The sequence below is a fragment of the Felis catus genome, chromosome A1, assembly GCF_018350175.1.
Source record: "Felis catus isolate Fca126 chromosome A1, F.catus_Fca126_mat1.0, whole genome shotgun sequence".
In the NCBI taxonomy this organism is placed as follows: Eukaryota; Metazoa; Chordata; class Mammalia; order Carnivora; family Felidae; genus Felis; species Felis catus.
This window is the reverse complement of record NC_058368.1, coordinates 166,199,346-166,217,030: the sequence shown is the minus strand read 5'-3', so window position 1 is coordinate 166,217,030 and position 17,685 is coordinate 166,199,346. Positions and strand designations below refer to the sequence as shown.

General features: G+C 35.0%; 1 long non-coding RNA gene across 3 annotated transcripts in view; it reads left to right on the top strand.

The window, feature by feature from the left end:
* The first annotated feature begins 275 nt into the window (after positions 1 to 275).
* Positions 276 to 17,685, top strand: part of LOC109502592 — a 372,974-nt gene continuing 355,564 nt past the window's right edge. For 2 of the 3 annotated variants that reach the window (XR_002744006.2, XR_006583540.1), the window contains exon 1: positions 276 to 946. This is a non-coding gene — a long non-coding RNA (uncharacterized LOC109502592). The remainder of the gene's footprint in view (positions 947 to 17,685) is intronic. The other variant, XR_006583541.1, reaches the window with a different exon arrangement.

Here is a 17,685-nt window from a genome sequence, read left to right as displayed (position 1 = left end):
AAGGCTCTGCACTGTCAGCACACAGCCGGATTTGGGGCTCAAACTCACAAACCATGAGATCATGACCTGAGCCTAAGCCAAGAGTCGGACACTTAACTGATTGAGCCACCCAGATGCCCCAACATCAGTATATTTTAAAAGATTTCAGTTTTTGGAACTTTTAACTCCAAAATTATCATAACTTTGTTATCCTTAATCTAGACTGTATTAATTTCTTAATGCTTTTATTTATAAAAAATTGGGGGGACATTTGAGTTTCCCTCTTGAATAATTGAAAAAAAAAGTGTTGGGTGTCCCAACCCCTCCCCCCTTCCCGCCCGTCAATTAAGTCTCAGCTGCAGGGCATCTGCATTGTTTCCGAAACCTCAAAATCAATATCGAAAGAAAGGGCCTCAAGTGTTAATGTTGTGCAATGACACCGGGCGGGACTACAAAAGCTGTCAAGCTCATCCTTACTGCAACCCAGAGTAGGCTCTGGGAGGAGAACGAGGAGAGGGAGAGGAGAGGGAGGAGGACAGCGAGGAGAACGCTGGGGCTTGCTGCAAGGGCAGATCCTCGGGTGCGCGGGCGCGGGGGCTGCCGGGAAGGCCGCCTACAATTTCCCCGGAAGTTTGCGGGGCTGCTTTGGGTCCTTCAGTTTGCACGCCTCTGACGCCGCCCCGACCTGGCCAGGGGTCTCAGAGCAGTATTTAGTGGTCAAACAGGCACAAGGGGTCTCAGGGCAGTATTTGGCAGCGGTCAAACATGTTCGGAAGAACGCTTCTCTGCCCGCGTGGGACGTGAGGTGACTGGTGAAGCAAAGCACTCCTTAGCAGGCAAAGTAGGCCTTTACGGCAAGTATGGGGGGGTGCCTGCCACCAGGGACTCCTTGCAGATATGGCCCCGCATCCTTCAGGACACCTTAGAAGCCAGTAGCCACTTGACCCTGACGCTGGATCTCCACCAGGTAGGTGTGCTCCACGAGCCAGGGCTGGGTGACAGGTGTTAGAGGCAGCGGCCTTGCATTGGGGATAATATGGATGGTATCTGCAGGCGAGGTCTTATTGTGGAAGAGTGCCCCGGATTGTTCTCCTTGTCTGGTGCTCCTCTTTCTGTGATGTTCCTGCAAGGCATACACTTGATGGGCTCCCATAACTGCCCATCCAAAGGATTGTTCTCTGGGTCAGTTTCTAGTACAGGTCCTTCTTCCTCCTGGGCACATAGTTGGGGGCCTGTATTGTGGTGATCATTTTGCAATATATACAAATATGTAATTGTTATGAACTTCTGTCCCAGTCTTGGGCAGCCATCTCTCAGGGACGTGACAGTGATTTCATATTTGTGTGGGTGAGATAGCAGTTGTGGTCAATCTGATCCCAAAAGTGACTGGGAAAATAAGTTGTGATTGTCCCAAGGATGGAGGTGATTAGTTCTGTTTTACAGCTTAGTTCTAATTAAAATGCCAAAATCGAGAAGTTCCAGAGTGTTCCTGAGAACATGACTCAGGGAAGGGGCCACTTTCCCGTTCTCATTTAACATGGATTTTGGCCATTCTAGTAAGTGAATAGTAGTGATGCATTGTTTAATTTCCATTGTGTTTTTATATGCTTTTTTGCCCTCCATATGACATCTTTGGTGAGGTGTTTATTAAGGACTTTGGCCCATTTGTAAAAATCAGGTTGTTTTCTTACTTTTGAGTTTTAAGAGTTCTTTGTATATTTTGGATAATAGTGCTTTATCAGATGTGTCTTTTGAAAATGATTTTTCCCAGTCTGTGGCTTTTTGTCTCATTATCTTGACATTATCTTTTACAGAACAGAAGTTTTTAATTTTAATAAAGCCAAGATTATCAATTATTTCTTTCATGGTTTCTGCCTTTTTTTTGTGTCTAAAAAGGCCCCACCATTCCCAAGGTTATCTAACTTTTTCCTATGTATTTTTCTAGAAGGTTTCTAATTTTGCATTTTACATTTAGGTTGATGGTCCATTTTGAGTTAACTTTTATGAAGGTTGTAAGGCCTGTGTTGATTCGTTTTTTGGTGTGTGAATGTCCAGTTGCTCCAGCACCATTTGTCCAAAAATAAATTCACTATATTTCTTGGGGGTCTATTTCTGGACTCCCTATTATGTTCTATTCATCTATTTCTCTACTCTTTCACCAGTACCACACTGTGTTGATTGTTGTAGCTTTATAATAAGCCTTGGAGTAAAGTCCATCCTCCAACATGATTTTTCTCTTCAAATATTGTATTGATTATTTTGGGTCTTTTGCCCCTCCCTGCCTCCCATGTAAACTTTAGAATCACTTTGAAGGTATCTGTAAAATAACTTTCTGGGACTTAGGGAACTGCATTGAATCCATAGATCAAGTTGGGAAAAACTGACTTTACAATATTGGGTTTTTCTTTCCATGAACATGGAATATCTCCCCATTTATTTAGGTTTTTAATGTATTCATTTAATAGATTTTGTCTTTTTCCTTAGATAGACCTTGTGCATAGTTTGTGAGATTTACTCTGAAGTACTTCATTTTAGTGCGTGCTGATCTAAATGGCATTGTGTTTTTTATTTCAAATTTCAGTTTCTAGGTGTTAGTGTATAGGAAAGCAGTTGACTTTTCTATATTAACCTTGTATCCTGTTACCTTACTATAATCACTTAGTAGTAGCAGACTTTTTTCTGTTCTCTCAGATATTGTACACAACAGTCATATCTTCTGTGAACAAAGACAGTTTATTTCTTACTTCCCAATCTGTATACTTATTATAACAAATAAAAAATTAGTTGAGTTACAGATATAAGATCAACATACTAAAATCAATTGCATTTTAGTACACTAGCAAAGAACAATTTGAAAATCAAATTAATAAAACAATTCAGATTACAAAGGATAAAAACAGTAAGCTAATTTGAAATAAATTTAACCAAGTATAAGATTTATACTCTAGAATCAAAACATTATTGACAGAAATTAAAAATGACCTAAGTATATAGAAATTCCAACCAGGTTTATGTACTCAAAAATGTAATATTGTTAAGACAGTATGTCCCAATGCAGTTCAATGCAATCCTTATCAAACGTCTAACTGCATTTTTTGAAGAAATGGATAAACGGATCCTAAAATTCATGTGGTATTGCAAGAGACCCAGAATAGTTGAAACAATCTTGAAAAAAGAACAAAATTGGAGAGAGAACTGACTCTTCCAAGTTTCAAAACTATTACGGATCTTCAGTGTCCAAAGTAATGTGATCCTGGGATAAGGGTAGTCATATAGAATTATATAATAAACTTGAAAGTCCAGCAATAAACCTATATGTTCTTGGTATGTTGATTTTTGAGGCCAAGACCATTCACAGGATTGTAGGAAAACTACAAATGAATTTGTTACCCATACAAAAGAATGAAATTGGGATATGGTAAATTTTCATGACTTTAGATATGGCAGTGGGATTTTAGATATGATACCAAAAACAAGCCAGAGCAACAGAAAAAAAGAGAGAGAGAGAGAGAGAGAGAAAGGGAATAGACTTCATTAAAAAATTACATCAGTGTATGATATCAAAAAAGTTAAAAATCAACCCATAGGATAGGACAAAATATTTGCAAATCATATATCTGTTAAGGGTCTAATAATGAGAATATATAAAAAATACTTTCACCTGAATGATAAAAAGACAACCCAGTTTTAAAAACGGACAAGAGACTTGAATAGACATTTCTCCATAGAGAATATACAATGGCCAGTAAGCATAAGAAAGTGATGGTCAACATCATTATTCATTAAGGAAATGCAAATTGAAGTAACAGTGAGATTCTACACCAAATAAAAATAGAAAACAAAAGAAAACATGTTGGCAAAAATGTGGGAAATTTGGATCTTCATACATTAGTGGTGGTTATAGAAGATGATTCAGCGACTATGAAAAACAGTTTAGCCTTTCTTCAAAAAGTTAAACATAGAGTTACCATGTGACTTAGCAGTTTCACTCCCATCCTTAAGCTCAAGAAAATTGAAAATTAATGTCCAGGGGCACTGGGTGGCTCAGTTGGTTAAACGTCCAACTCCTGATTTCGGCTCGGGTCATGATCTCAAGGTTTGTGAGTTCGAGCCCCGCATCCATCAGGTTCTGCACTGACAGTGTGGAGCCTACTTGGGGTTCTATTTCTCTACCCCTTCCCTGTTCATGTTCTCTCTCTGTCTCAAAGATAATTAAACAAAATACCTTAAATTGAAAATCAATCTCCAGACAAAAACTTGTATGTTAATATTCTTATCAGCATTTTTTGTGGTAACTAAAAGGTAGAACAACCCAAATGCCCATCGGATAAGGAGCGGGTAAACAATATATGGCATTTCATAAAGTGGACTATTATTCTGCCATAGAAGGGACTGAAATAACTGATATATGCCACAACATGGATGAACCCTGAAAATATAAGTAAAAAGACACAAAAGGCTGCATATTATATGATTCCATTTATATAGAATGCCTATAATACGCAAGTATGTATAGACAGAAATGAGATGAATGGTTCTTGGGTCTGGAAGGAGAAGGGAATGTGGAGTGACTGATTAATGGATATTGGGTCTGTTGGGCCTGTTTAGGGGATCATGAAAATATTCTGGAATTAGATAATGTTGGTGGTTGTACATTATTATGAATATCCGAAAAGCCAATTAAATGTACATTTAAAAATAGTTAAACTGGTGAATTTTATGTTATGTTGATTGTATCTCAATAAAATAAACAGGTTTTAGGATATAAAGAAAATGAAATCTTATTAATTTGAAATTAACTAGTATTTAATTCACAGTCATATGGACTCGAAGATAATTTGGATTTTTGAAAGTTAATGGGCAACTTAACATGCTGCCAAGTAAAATATACAGGCAAGCAGGAAAGACTTTATTTTAAAATATTATTACAATAGGGAGAATATTCCAACTACAAGATTGGAACAGTAAATAAAGCTAGAAATAACTGGTGGTGGTTTGAGTTGGGTAGGCAGGTACTCCTACTGAATTACTAAAAAGGGAATATTTTTCTTTGATCTTTATAAAAGGGTCTCTTAAAGTTGATCTGTGTTCCAGTGCTTGCTTTAGCTCAAGGGTGGGCCAAAACCTGGGGCCTTTGGGAAGGAGAGAAGCTTGGTTTTGGTCAAGTTCATGGATTTTTCATCCAGATTGGTCAAAACTAATTAGCATTATGAAATATTGCAGAGGAAATATATCTAATCAACAACAAAAAAGGATAATCTTTTACTTAATCTATTTGTAAGTGTCTAAAACAAATACAGAATGAGAATATGCTTTTTTAAAATCTTCTGCATCTCTATGGTATAATATGCCCAAATAAGAGCTCTATGCTTTTTTGTTAAGCTTTTTCTGCTACTGCAGCTACTTGAAGCACTAAATGTATACTTCTTTGAAAAAAAGACTCCATAGTTCATATAACTTACTAATTCAAGGAGTACTTTCTTTCCAGTTATTTCAAATTAATGAGGCTAGCTAAAAGCACTTGAAAAGATCATAAAATAATCAAAAGGTAGACAGCAGTTGAGTTTAGTGGAGTTCACACATGTGCTAATATGAATAAGATTGCAATACATTCATACAGGTAGAAAATGATGAGGACTTCAAACCATTTAAGAGTGTTTGTTTTTTTGTTACTTAAGCTGATTTGTTATTACTAACAAATTTACTAACTGATTTGTAAGTGGTATGCAGAAAGAAGTTCTTACAAGGTAATGGAGGCAGAATTCCTATAAAGCCAAGTAGCTTTAGCTGCATGGCTTTTCATTTCATGGCCCCCGCCTTAGGCCCTGGAGCGGGGAGCCTTGGCAATGGGTCACAAAGACATATGTTTTTGTAAATTTTGTTGAAGTAAGATATTTTAACGATAACTATTTAAAACCACTGTTTCTTTCCACTCTGACTTCCCCTCATTTTCACTTCCCCTGTGTCATGGCTCACTGATGGCACCATGGCACCATGAGTCTTTTTTTTTTTTTTTTTTGGATCCAGCTAAGGGAAAGTTGGAATATATTCAGTTTGAATTTAAAAGGGTATAATTATATGGTTCACATTTCTTTTATGTCTGGCTAAATTATTGTTACGTGCCCAATGTAGGGATGAGTTCTAGAAATACTTCTGCAGCTCATAGTGTTGACTACACAGCATAGTATGGAGTCACAAAAGGCTAGGTGGCATTGTGGTATGGATGAGTCCTGTGGTGCCTGGTGTGGGAAGAGTGGGAGGAGAACCAAATGGAGCAAAAAACTTCCCAGCGTCAGTTGTATAAAGTTTGGTTTACAGCAAATTTATCAACATCTACTCAAAAGATAACTTCCTTCTTGCAGGGTATTTAAGTATATGTTCCATGTGATTTTTGATAGAATATCAAAAATTCATAAGGTACAAACCTGGATCATGCATATAGATATGTATGGTATCAGATATTTCAGGCATCCCAAGTGTTGATAATAAGAATAATAAAAACATGTTTTGATTAACTGTGCTAGAGGAAAGAACCAGTCATATTTCTGTTGTCTAAATAGAAAAAAAATATAAAATGTTGTCATATGAAGAATCAGTCAAAGAGCATACTGACAAAGGCAGTGGAATATATTATAGTAGTGTGAAAGGGAGTTAATTCATGTAAATATTATGGTATTTATCAATATTTTGTGATTATTGTAATTTATGTCCTAGTGGCTTGCTGAATAATGGCCCTCAAAGATACCTGGGTCCAAATACCTGGAACCCATGAATTTTCAGTATATAGCAAAAGAGATTTTGCAAATGTAAATAGTTAAGGGTCTTCAGATGGGAACACTAGCCTAGATTATCCAGGTGGGACCTAATGCAGTCAAGAATGTCCTGGGAGACAGAGTAAGAATGACACAGAAACAGAAGGCAATGTGATGATTCAAACACGTTACAATGCTGTTGGCTTTGAGGATGAGGGAAAGCGCCACAAGTCAAGGAATACAAGGAATGTAGTTCAAGATGTTGTAAAAGGTAAGAAAACAGATCTTTCCTTCAAACCTTTAGAGGGTTCATGGCTCCCTATCTTGGGATGAAACTAATTCTGGACTTCTAGACTTCAGAACTGTAAGAGAATGTATTTGCATTGTTTTAAGCCACTAAATTTGTGGTAATTAGTTGCAGCACCAATAGAAATGATTTCACAAATTGTTTCACAAATTGATCTCACAAAAGCTGTTTCTAATCATGGGTAGAGATGCACAGGGACTTTGAGCACATCCATCCAGATTCTTCAGTGCTGCCAATAGGTCACTAATGTAAATATATGTGAATATCTTGTTCCTGTCAGGCACAGTGCTAGTAACAATGGGGAGCAACACAGCCATAACTGAGACTGATACCTAATGTTAAGTCCTGCGGAGGATAGTAGGACCACAAATTGATCTGATTAGCACATGATTCTGGCATTAGGTGGTCCCATGCTACATTGGGCAAGCTTTACTATTAATCCTCATCATGAATATACAGAAATTATATTGAAAGTAATTACCATTCTGCCTTCTATGATCCCATTAAATATTTCGTTGTTATTTTTAAACTTCTGAAGTACAGGAATGTAAAAGAGATAATGTAATGTTAATAATTGTTTAGCAAAGTTTTTGTTTTAACATACCATTTTACTCCTTACAGGATATCAGAGAAGCTAAAAGATAGACTATTGTAAAGCAATCTGAATTCTTTGGAATGTGGAATTCAAAATTAGCAAGGAATTTTATAGATGGAGGAAGATATAAAAAATGTACTTATTTCTGAGAAGAGAGTAATACCTTTTTTTCTTATTCTGTCCTATGCATTTAATTCTTAGTCAAAATAAGGTATTCCTTATTTTGCGGACTCATCTTCTTGAACAGGTATAGTCTCTCTCTCTCTCTCTCTCTCTCTCTCTCTCTCTCTCTCTCTCTCTCTCTCATCATATCTCTATTTCTCTCTTATTGTACAGGGAAATTTAGGAACAAGACCCCTGATAAAAGTTATGCGTAGAGAAATAGCACAATTTCGAGTGGTCAGTGTTTAGGATTTCTCTTGTATCATATAATTAGGACTACTTGACATTTTCTTGATGGAAAAAGAAAGGAAATAAATTAAAGGTAATGACACTAAAGGAGAATGATGTTTCACAAATTAGTTCTTAATTTCTCTTTTATCGGAAGTATACTAATCAAGCTTGAATAAGTTCTGTTATGATTGCTTTATCTCATGTCTCTCTTCCCAGGGGTAGTAATAGCAAAAGTGTGATTTAGTGAATTAAAAAAATTGTAGAATGTTTATTGCCATATATATTCACACATATAAATAAAAAAAATAAGGGGTGCCTGGCTGGCTCAGTTAGTAGAGCATGTGACTCTTCATCTCACGGTCCTGAGTTCGAGACCCACATTGGGCATAGAGAGTACTTAAGAAACATAAATAAAAAAAAATGTTCTTGATAAATATATTTGTGTGTGTGCTTGTTTGTATATGTGTGTACACATACCTGTACCTGTAGACATATACATATAGGAATATAATGAATGCAGAAAATATCTCTTTCAGAGGAAGAGCAGTTGCTATACTAACCAAAATCTACTCCATTCTTTGTTTTTAATCTTTGTAAGTATCCTGATATTTGAATTCACAGTACATATTAAGTTATTTAACAAGTTTTATTAAGGTATTGTAGGTAGCATCAACATGCTTTTGCTTTGTAATAGAAAATATTTGCTGATTTAAAGAATTGCAAATGTTGCCTTTTGTTAAGTATTATTTGAATATTTCTACATGTCAAAGTGTATGAGCTTAGTTGAAATGAATAGTTTTAAATAATTTTAAATTAAATTAATAGAAAACTGTAAGAGATTGTGGCAATGTTGTGTTTCATGTTATGTGCAATTTAATAGTAACTCTTAGTGAGTTGACTATTTCATTGATTTTTCTTAAAATAGACATGAAATAGAGTATGCTTATTTACCTATACTGGATTTGTGCAAATTGCACAACTGCCAAAAGCACACATATGCCAAAGGAAGAGGTGTATTTTACTAAAAAACAAATTAAATGGAGATTCACTGTAACAGCTTTTGTGAAGAAAATGAATGTGCGTGTATAATATATGAGTGTGTGTGTGTTGTGTGTATGTGTATGTCTGTATACACTTGAGACACTAAATACAAGGGGAATAAATCATTTTAAAAAATGCATTTCAGTGAAATTTCAGATATGGATATGAAAATTAGAACCTTAAAAAATTTAGTGGAAATCAGCTTCTTAGTCCTGGAGTAGGCAAATATTTCTTAAATTGGTCACAAAACTCTAGTCAGAAAAAGTATATAAATTGGACTCTAATAGACAACAGAACTTCGTTCTTTAACGTACTCCATCATGGAAATGAAATGGCAAAAGAACGTAAATTCAGTTTATGAAAAAACGTCATACAAATCATTAAGAAAAAGACAGTTGAATAGAAACTAGACAAAAGTCTTGACTGGACAATTCACAAAAGAAAACTCAAAGCGGTTAATTAACTTATGAAAAGGTGTTCAACTTCATTACTTACATGGAGGTGCACATTAAAAATGCAGTTGGTACCGCTGCACCATTAGCAGAATAGACTTAAACAGATAGCATCCAGCATTGGTGAGGATGTGATACAACTTACACTATGGAAGTGCAACTCAGCAAAATCACTCAGAACTTTTGGGAAGTTTCGTGTAAATTTAAACATGCATCTACCTTGTTACACAACAGTTCAACTTCTAGGTAGATTTCTAACAGAAGTGTGCCCAAGTATTCACCAAAAGACATCGATCAGAATCTTCTTAACAACATTGATTCCAGTAGAAAAAAAATCTGGAAACCACCATGTAACTAATCTGGAGAATGGAATAAATAATACCCAGCAATGAGAATAAATGATCTAAAACAACAAACAACAATATGAATGAATTTCACACAAGATGTCAGACACAAAAGAGGACTGTTCCATTGAAACAAAGTACAAAAGCAAGCAAAATCAATTGATAGCATTGAAATCAGGCTAGTGGTACTGGTTGGGTGGTGGGTAAGGGGAATCTGAGGTGGGTTCTTAATCTATGTGCTGGGTACAACTGGTAAATTTGATCTGCAAAAAATTCATCAGGGTTTATACTTATGTGCATTTGATTACACATACTTTTTGCTTCAGCAAAAAGTTTAAAAGTGTATCCCAAAATCGTTTCCTATTTTCGATAAAGTAGAAGACTTCTGAAAACCGCTAAAGGAATAAAAGCTCTTTTTTCATTGCTCATTCCTGTAATTTTCTCTTTACTCCATGTATTTAGCTATAATTTCTATATACCCAAATCTTCCAGATAAAATAATGATAATTATTGAGCAATGCAAAAAGTTCAATCCAGATAGGGAATTTCAGATTTGAAGGAAAATAACTCCTGATAATCAAATACCTCTTCCCATACGATTCCGTCCTATGTTGAAGTTAAGTGTTGACTGTTTTGTTGGAACTCAACAAATGATGAGTGCCCAGGACATGTGAAGTAAATTAAAAAATACTGGTTGTGAATGTCAGACTTGAAGTTACTAGAATGTATTTTCTGGGTTAGATCATCAGTTTTATATGACTTCTGTTTTTTTTTCTTCATGTTGGGAAATGTGTATTGTTGTGAAACAAATGCTGAGCTCAGGAACTCCTGCAAGAACACTGTCTAACTTCTAGCAAATGATTTTTGACACTGTTTTCTGGTCCAGTTATTCCAAAAATGTCTCAGTATGCTTTGAATTGCTTATTATTTTAATTTTCTAAGAAGAGTGTAATTATTCAGGTGGGGCATAGCAAAGGTCACCAGCAACTCTATTATATCAACTTATAAATTTTCTGTTTTCATGTTCTGCAGAGTTCCAATTTTTTACATGAGGGAAGATTCTCACCTATATTAATGCACAGTAGCAACATACATTGGTTACTGGAGAGAAATAATTTGTATCCATATACAGTCACTCAGAATTCAGATTTGGCTGGACCCGACCCTCCTTTACCCAACCAGGCAAATATGACAGCTATCTCCATATCCCAGTCTGGCCCAGTTGGATTTTGGGGAATTGCTTTTTTTCTAGATAAAACAGGAACCAGTTAGCTCTGCCTTTGGACCTAAACACTCATACCCTCTTTGACCTCTGATTAATTCCTGATGACAGCTAGGTGACCTGAAAGGTTCATATAGTGATATAAATGCCTAAGTGACACAGAATGCTAAAATCCTACTGTCAACATCCATAGCGCTCACCTGATTGTTGATCCTTTCTACTGGAGATTCAACAAGCAGTTGTTGGAGAAGGTCTTCCTATTAGTGAATTAAACTCTACTTTGAAAGTAGTTGGACTTTGTGAACATTTGGCTTCATTTTGTCATTCTAAGTGCTCATGGAATGTCCTGGAAAGTGCACATTATTTTTCTACCTGTTATTTTTATTTTATTTTGCAAATTTCATCCCGTTATATGTAAGTGGAAAGAAGTTAACATTTATTGGCCCCTCCACTAGCGCTGTTTTGTCCCTTGCCCTGCATCCCTAAAACTCCTATGACAGCTCAACCAGAGTCAGTCTATAGTAGACTGAAAATGAGGGGTACTAATTTGATTTCTGTTTACTCTCTTTACCTGGAGGCAGTTCTCACCATCCAGTCAAAACAAGGGTCATTGTGGAGCTGGGACATTTAATCCAATAACCCAGTATTGTCACCTAAGGAAACACAACTGGTCTTGCCTAAAGCTAACAGAAGTGGAATTTTCTGTATCTATTTGAGAACAGTTACTTCTAGAAAAAAGAAATTCTTCAGGAATTCCTATCACTTTTAATGCATTCCCCCCCCCCCCCCCCGAAACATGAGCCTCTTTTATGAAGTATGTTTTTTGCAGTGTTCTTCAGGTCTTTCTTTGCTTCTCAATCCCAGAGTTTTAGTCAGAAGCATTATACTTATTAGTTTGACTGTCCTTCCATTTAGCCTTTACAGTATGGAAACAGAGGTAAAAGTTCATGCTAGGTGAACCATATTCATCCTTTTATCTTAAAAGTTAAATAGTCCATACTCTTTCATTTATTATTTTTTAAATGTTTATTTATTTTTGAGAGAGAGACAGAGGAAGCAGAGGGGGAAGGGCAGAGGGAGGGAGACACAGAATCCAAAGCAGGCCCCAGGCTCTGAGCTGTCAGCACAGAGCCTCACATGGGGCTGGAACTCATGAGTCATGAGATCATGACCTGAGCTGAAGTCGAATGCTTAATTGACTGAGCCATCCAGGTGCCCCTAAATAATCCTTACTCTTAAATAATAGTCATTAATATCCTCATACATAGACAGTGCTTTTTAGTTAACACTGGACTTTTATATACAATTACATTCTCATTCTTACTCCCATAATAATTCTGGGAATTTTTCCATGGAACTGTGATTTTTTTCTATTTTCAATGAGAGAAAATGACCATCACATAACTGAAGTGCTCTCTGACCCATCCTTGATTCCAGTGGGTGTTATTTTTTTAACCATAAGATTATAGTTAGTTGGTGTAGCTAACTTGCCCATCTTGCGAGTTGCTTAAGGGCTTTGACTGGGCCTTGCTGGGGATAACATTGAATATGGCACATGATATGTGTTTGTGAATGAATTCTAAATATAATAAGCAGAGTTGGTTAAAGGTACTGACCTAGTCAGTGGTAGGAGTATTATTTAAATTTGGTCATCCAACTATAAGTTTTGAGCTTTTTTCACTAAAATATTTCACTAACCCTATAATTAGGCAGCAAGCCTGTGAGTTAAGACCCATGTTTTAAAATGACAAATACTTTATATAACCTACGTTGGCCAATTGTCGGCAGCAATGAGATAAAGAGCAGGAGGATCCTTATAAAAATCGGCTTTCTCTTGAGTTCTGCTTTCCAATTGAGCAGATCAACCATCCACTTCACCATTTTCATTTCTTTTAGCGGCAAACACTTGAAACTCTTCCTGTTGTTATTGCCTTTTTAGATTTAAGCTGCATTGCATTTTAACATTTCAGAAAATATGTCAAGAAAAAGTACTATTTCTTATCATTAAAAATGAAAAATGCGTAACAAATGACTTATAAGAATTTGGGTGTGAAAATTTACATGGGTTGAAGGAAAGGCTCAAAGTGAATCCAGAAGCAAGTGCCTTATTTTTGCCTGCTTGTAAAGATAATTCAATGGGTAGACTGCTTTTCTTCCCCAATAAAGTAAAAAAGAAAGAAAATGAGGTAAAACAATTGTTGGTTAGCTTGAAAGAATAAAATGTTGGTTGAATGAGAGTAATGCTGAGTTCCTAAGAATTACAATTTTTTTTCTTTATTCAAAGCAAGAGTATCATCAAAAAGACAGTTTTACTGCTAAGTTCATAAACTTTTGGAATAATATGTTTTAAAATTGAGTGTAGTTTGGAACTATAGCATTATATATGTGTATTTTATCCAGGAAATCTTTCAATAATTGAGTCAAGACACTTAGCAACTCATGTTTTAAACGCATTGAAATAAAAAGTTATACCACAAAAAGTACAAATATGTGACCTGTAAAACATTATGTATCAAATATAAATTTAGTATTTTTGAGAGAGAGAGAGACAGGCTGGGCTGGGGGAGAAAAATTATTTGATTAAGGCTATTCAATCAAGGCTATTTTCTGTATTTTTACAACCAGAGGGCCGAGATGAACCTTGCACAGTCATCTGGTTCAGCCCTCTGCCTTGAGGCAGAGTACATCATTGAAACATGAGGATCAATACTGTTTGTTGAGACCCTCTCCCCAGAGAAGATCATCCCCGGCCTCCTTTATAACTTTTGAATCTTTCTCTTGTGGCTATTTAAAATCCATATGGTTTTCTGAAGCCCTGAGGTTCCTTTAAGAGAAATGAAAAATAAGCTTCTGAAACAAATCAGTTCCCTTTTATGGAGATCTTTGATCACATGTCTAGAGATTACTTTAAAATATTCAACCAGAAGAGAACCACACAATTTAAATAAAAAAAGAAAAAGCCAAATGGAAAATCATTAGCATACTTAAGTAAAAACCGCTTAAATGTTACTACTTAAATGGTTTGTTCATTTAGTAAGACAGACCCACTATTTAATGCTTGGTAGAAAAAAATGTAACGGTTATAAGTGTGTTGGTATTTTAGGTTGAGGAGGTCTTTGACAGAAAAGTCTGATTTACTTCAGTAAAGCCCTTTTCCATGTGGGGTAGGTCAGAGAAGAAAACTATTTAACCAAACCAAGTAAAATGTTAAAAAAAATGACTGAAATTACAAATAATATGTAACTACTACTTACAAAAGCTTATTGGTAAAGAGCGTTTTAAGGAGCTCATATTTACATTGAGTTCTAATTAATAATGAATTATTCTGAGACCCCAAGCTAAGATTATCTTCATGATCAATGTGTCATATATTTCCTAACTTCAAAACCAATAAATCTTAACTTCTTATTTTGCTAAGTTGTGGCACTATCATTCTTACATTAATTTCATACCTGTTCCTACTTCCTATCTCTTCCCTTTCCCAGAACACATGCAGATACAATAATATTTGATGCCATACATAGTTGCCAAATGAATGAAGTAATAAATGGATTGTATAATTTAAATGTGTTAATTTTTGCAGCAGCTTTTAGTAAAACAGTCTTTATGATGCTTGAAACCATCTTTGACAAGCATACTTCAGATACTTATAATCCACAGATTTAGTATGGAGGAATCTGTAGTAGTGTATTCAGAGTTTACAAATATTTTCATTGCTCTTGAGGTTTTTTTGTATTTGTGGTGTTTATGTTTATTTTTTATAAACTCCCTTTCATTTCAATAACTTTTGCTTTGTTCTTTTTTAATGATGACAGTATTCAAACATATAAAAGAGAAAAGAGTATAAAGAACCTTACTGTCCCATCATCCACCATTAACATCAAGTTATCAATATGTATTTATATTCTTTCACTTCCTCTCCCCATATAGTATTATGTTAAAGATTATACAAGGGATTATATTATCTCCCCTGTAATAGATTTTAAATGACAATAAGGTTAATAACTTGTTTCAGAATGATCTTTCTGTGAAAATTGATAGTACCCTAACTAACTCAGGTTTATATAGAAATACATACTGTTCCTGAAACTATGTGATCATAAGAAATAAAAATTAAGACACCTGGATAATTTTGAGAGAAAGATGGGTCATGATTATAAAATGTGTAATTAGATTAGAAATATAGATGGGATTTGTGTACTGTGGATATCTACTAAACAACTAGGAATACAGTTTAGGATTGTTTTTGGAATTTATTGGGTGCATATGACATTAATGTCTTTTAGATAAAAATTAATAAGGAATTAATAATTTGGTAAGCCCTAGTGTTCACTTACATAAATTTGGGGAAATCTTTAGCAATTCATCAATGGGGAATTGAGAAAGAAAATTAAAATTTTGTGACATAGAGAAGTTAAAGCAAAACAACTTTCAAAAACTATCCTAGAGGAAAAACAAAGAATTTAAAAGATAATAGTTTGTTTATATAATTACCTTAGACAAAGACAACTAGTTAAACTAGAAAAAGTTAAACCTGTAAAATACCTGTAAAATAGTTAAACCTGTTAATGTAAGATGTTAAACCTGTAAAATAGTTTGAATATAAGAGCCAACATAAAAATATTCTAAAAAGTAGCAAATTTGTAAAATCTCTAGGAAAGCATTGAAAAATAATCATTCTCAATCTTTTCAGAGCATATACTCTAGTGTTCCATTTGTTCCTTTTATTTTTGCTTTGACACAGCACTGCCTGGTTAACTTTGGCATCTTTCACTACAGCCAGTTATGCTCAAATATAATGCTCAAATGGGAATTGGGTCCATAAGTCTTGGGCTACTTATGGCAGAATTTCCTTCAAGGGATGTATGTAATGGATATTCAAAACTCAGTATCATGGTATAAAGGTGATGTTATAATACAGACTTTGAAGAAAGTAAAAACAAGACCTAATCAAGAGAAATGTCTCAGTGTGTAAGAACATAGGTAACAATATATCTAATGATTGTAGTATATAGTTTTACATACTTACATATTACCACATGATAGAAATCTGGATTTTCAGTGCAGTGATAAGCAGAGAGGTATTTGTAAATGCTGCAGCTGGTATCATGAACTACCTACCATACTAGATATTCTCATTTCCAGTGTTTAAAGTGTCTAAAAGATATTCTCAATAAAATGATCTATGAATATATGCCGGTTTTTAGGAAAATTAGTCATACTGTTACCAACCTTTCTTTCCAAAAGGAATTCTGGAAAATGCTCTGCAATTTTCAAACAGCCAGTGTCCTAAAGTTCATTGATTACTGTAAAACTTTTAATAGCTAACCCTCCCCCCTTTAATTAGGTTTTTTCAGGGAAGGTATACTCTCTTCCAATGAAGTCTTATTTTGAGGATTGTAAGGGAAATCCATGGAGGAAATTAAATGCTGATTTAATGATAGGCCTCTTTCAAGACAGTGACATCTTCTTCTTTCCTCAACTATCATGTTATTTCAGACATTGCTGGTAGAGCTTTGCGGAAATTAGGGTGCAACTGGGTACAATAGTAAACATCTTATGAAGAAGTTAATCCTCCCTTCATCCTGCCATCTTTTGGCCCATGCTAAAATTTAAGGGACTTATCTAACCTGTAATCCTAATTAAGGGAAGGTGAGGTTTTTAATAAAAACAATAGTAGTTATCATTTAATTAGTCAAAATTCTAATCTATATATAATAGAGTATATATATGTTATATATACTGTATATACAATGTGTATAGAATGCAATGTATGTGTGCATACACATACATTATACAATATATACAGTGCCTACCCTTGGGAGTAGAATGGATTAGAATTGGCACTAAATAAATGATACACACACCCCCATACCGATATATTTACAATAATACTTTAAAACTCTTATTATACTTATTTTCCAGATGCAAAGACTAAGCTTAGGAAATCCTGTAACTGTCTCAACATCTTGTCTCATTTAAGTGGTAGATAGATACTAATAAAATTCTACTTTGGTTGGCTCATTGCCCTAAACTTCCCTCCCTCAGTGGTATAATCAAGATTGGGCTAATTCTTAGGACAGAGGAAATTTAAAGCTTTAAAAGTTGTCTATCATTTTTTCTATTTTTTTTTTAAGGAATGAGAAGAGCCTGCAATTGTAGCAAAACAATCTATCATCTTGCTCTAACAGAATTTTTCTGTAATATTAATATCCCCAAAATACACCAATTTGCCTGGGCACAGGGAAAACAAACCAACGGAAACCAGAAAACAAATACACACAAAATAGCAGTAACAACAATAATAGGATCCTTAGGGACTAATACTAGAATAAACTGAATTTCTCCTTCATTAATTAGAACCAAAAGAAAAATGGATATTTGATCAGATTATTTGATGTGCAGAATCTTTTGCTGTATGGAAAGTACAGATCCAGATAGAACTTCGCCTCTCATCCAGTGTTGATTGTCTGCTGAAGAGCACCAGTATTATCATATGGTCAAAATAGCTAAATCTTTTCATGCAGGTGGTTTTATAGACTCTTCCTTAAGCCCTGTGAGGAGGATTCTGCCTCCAGACAGCCCTGAAGACCCTTTTCC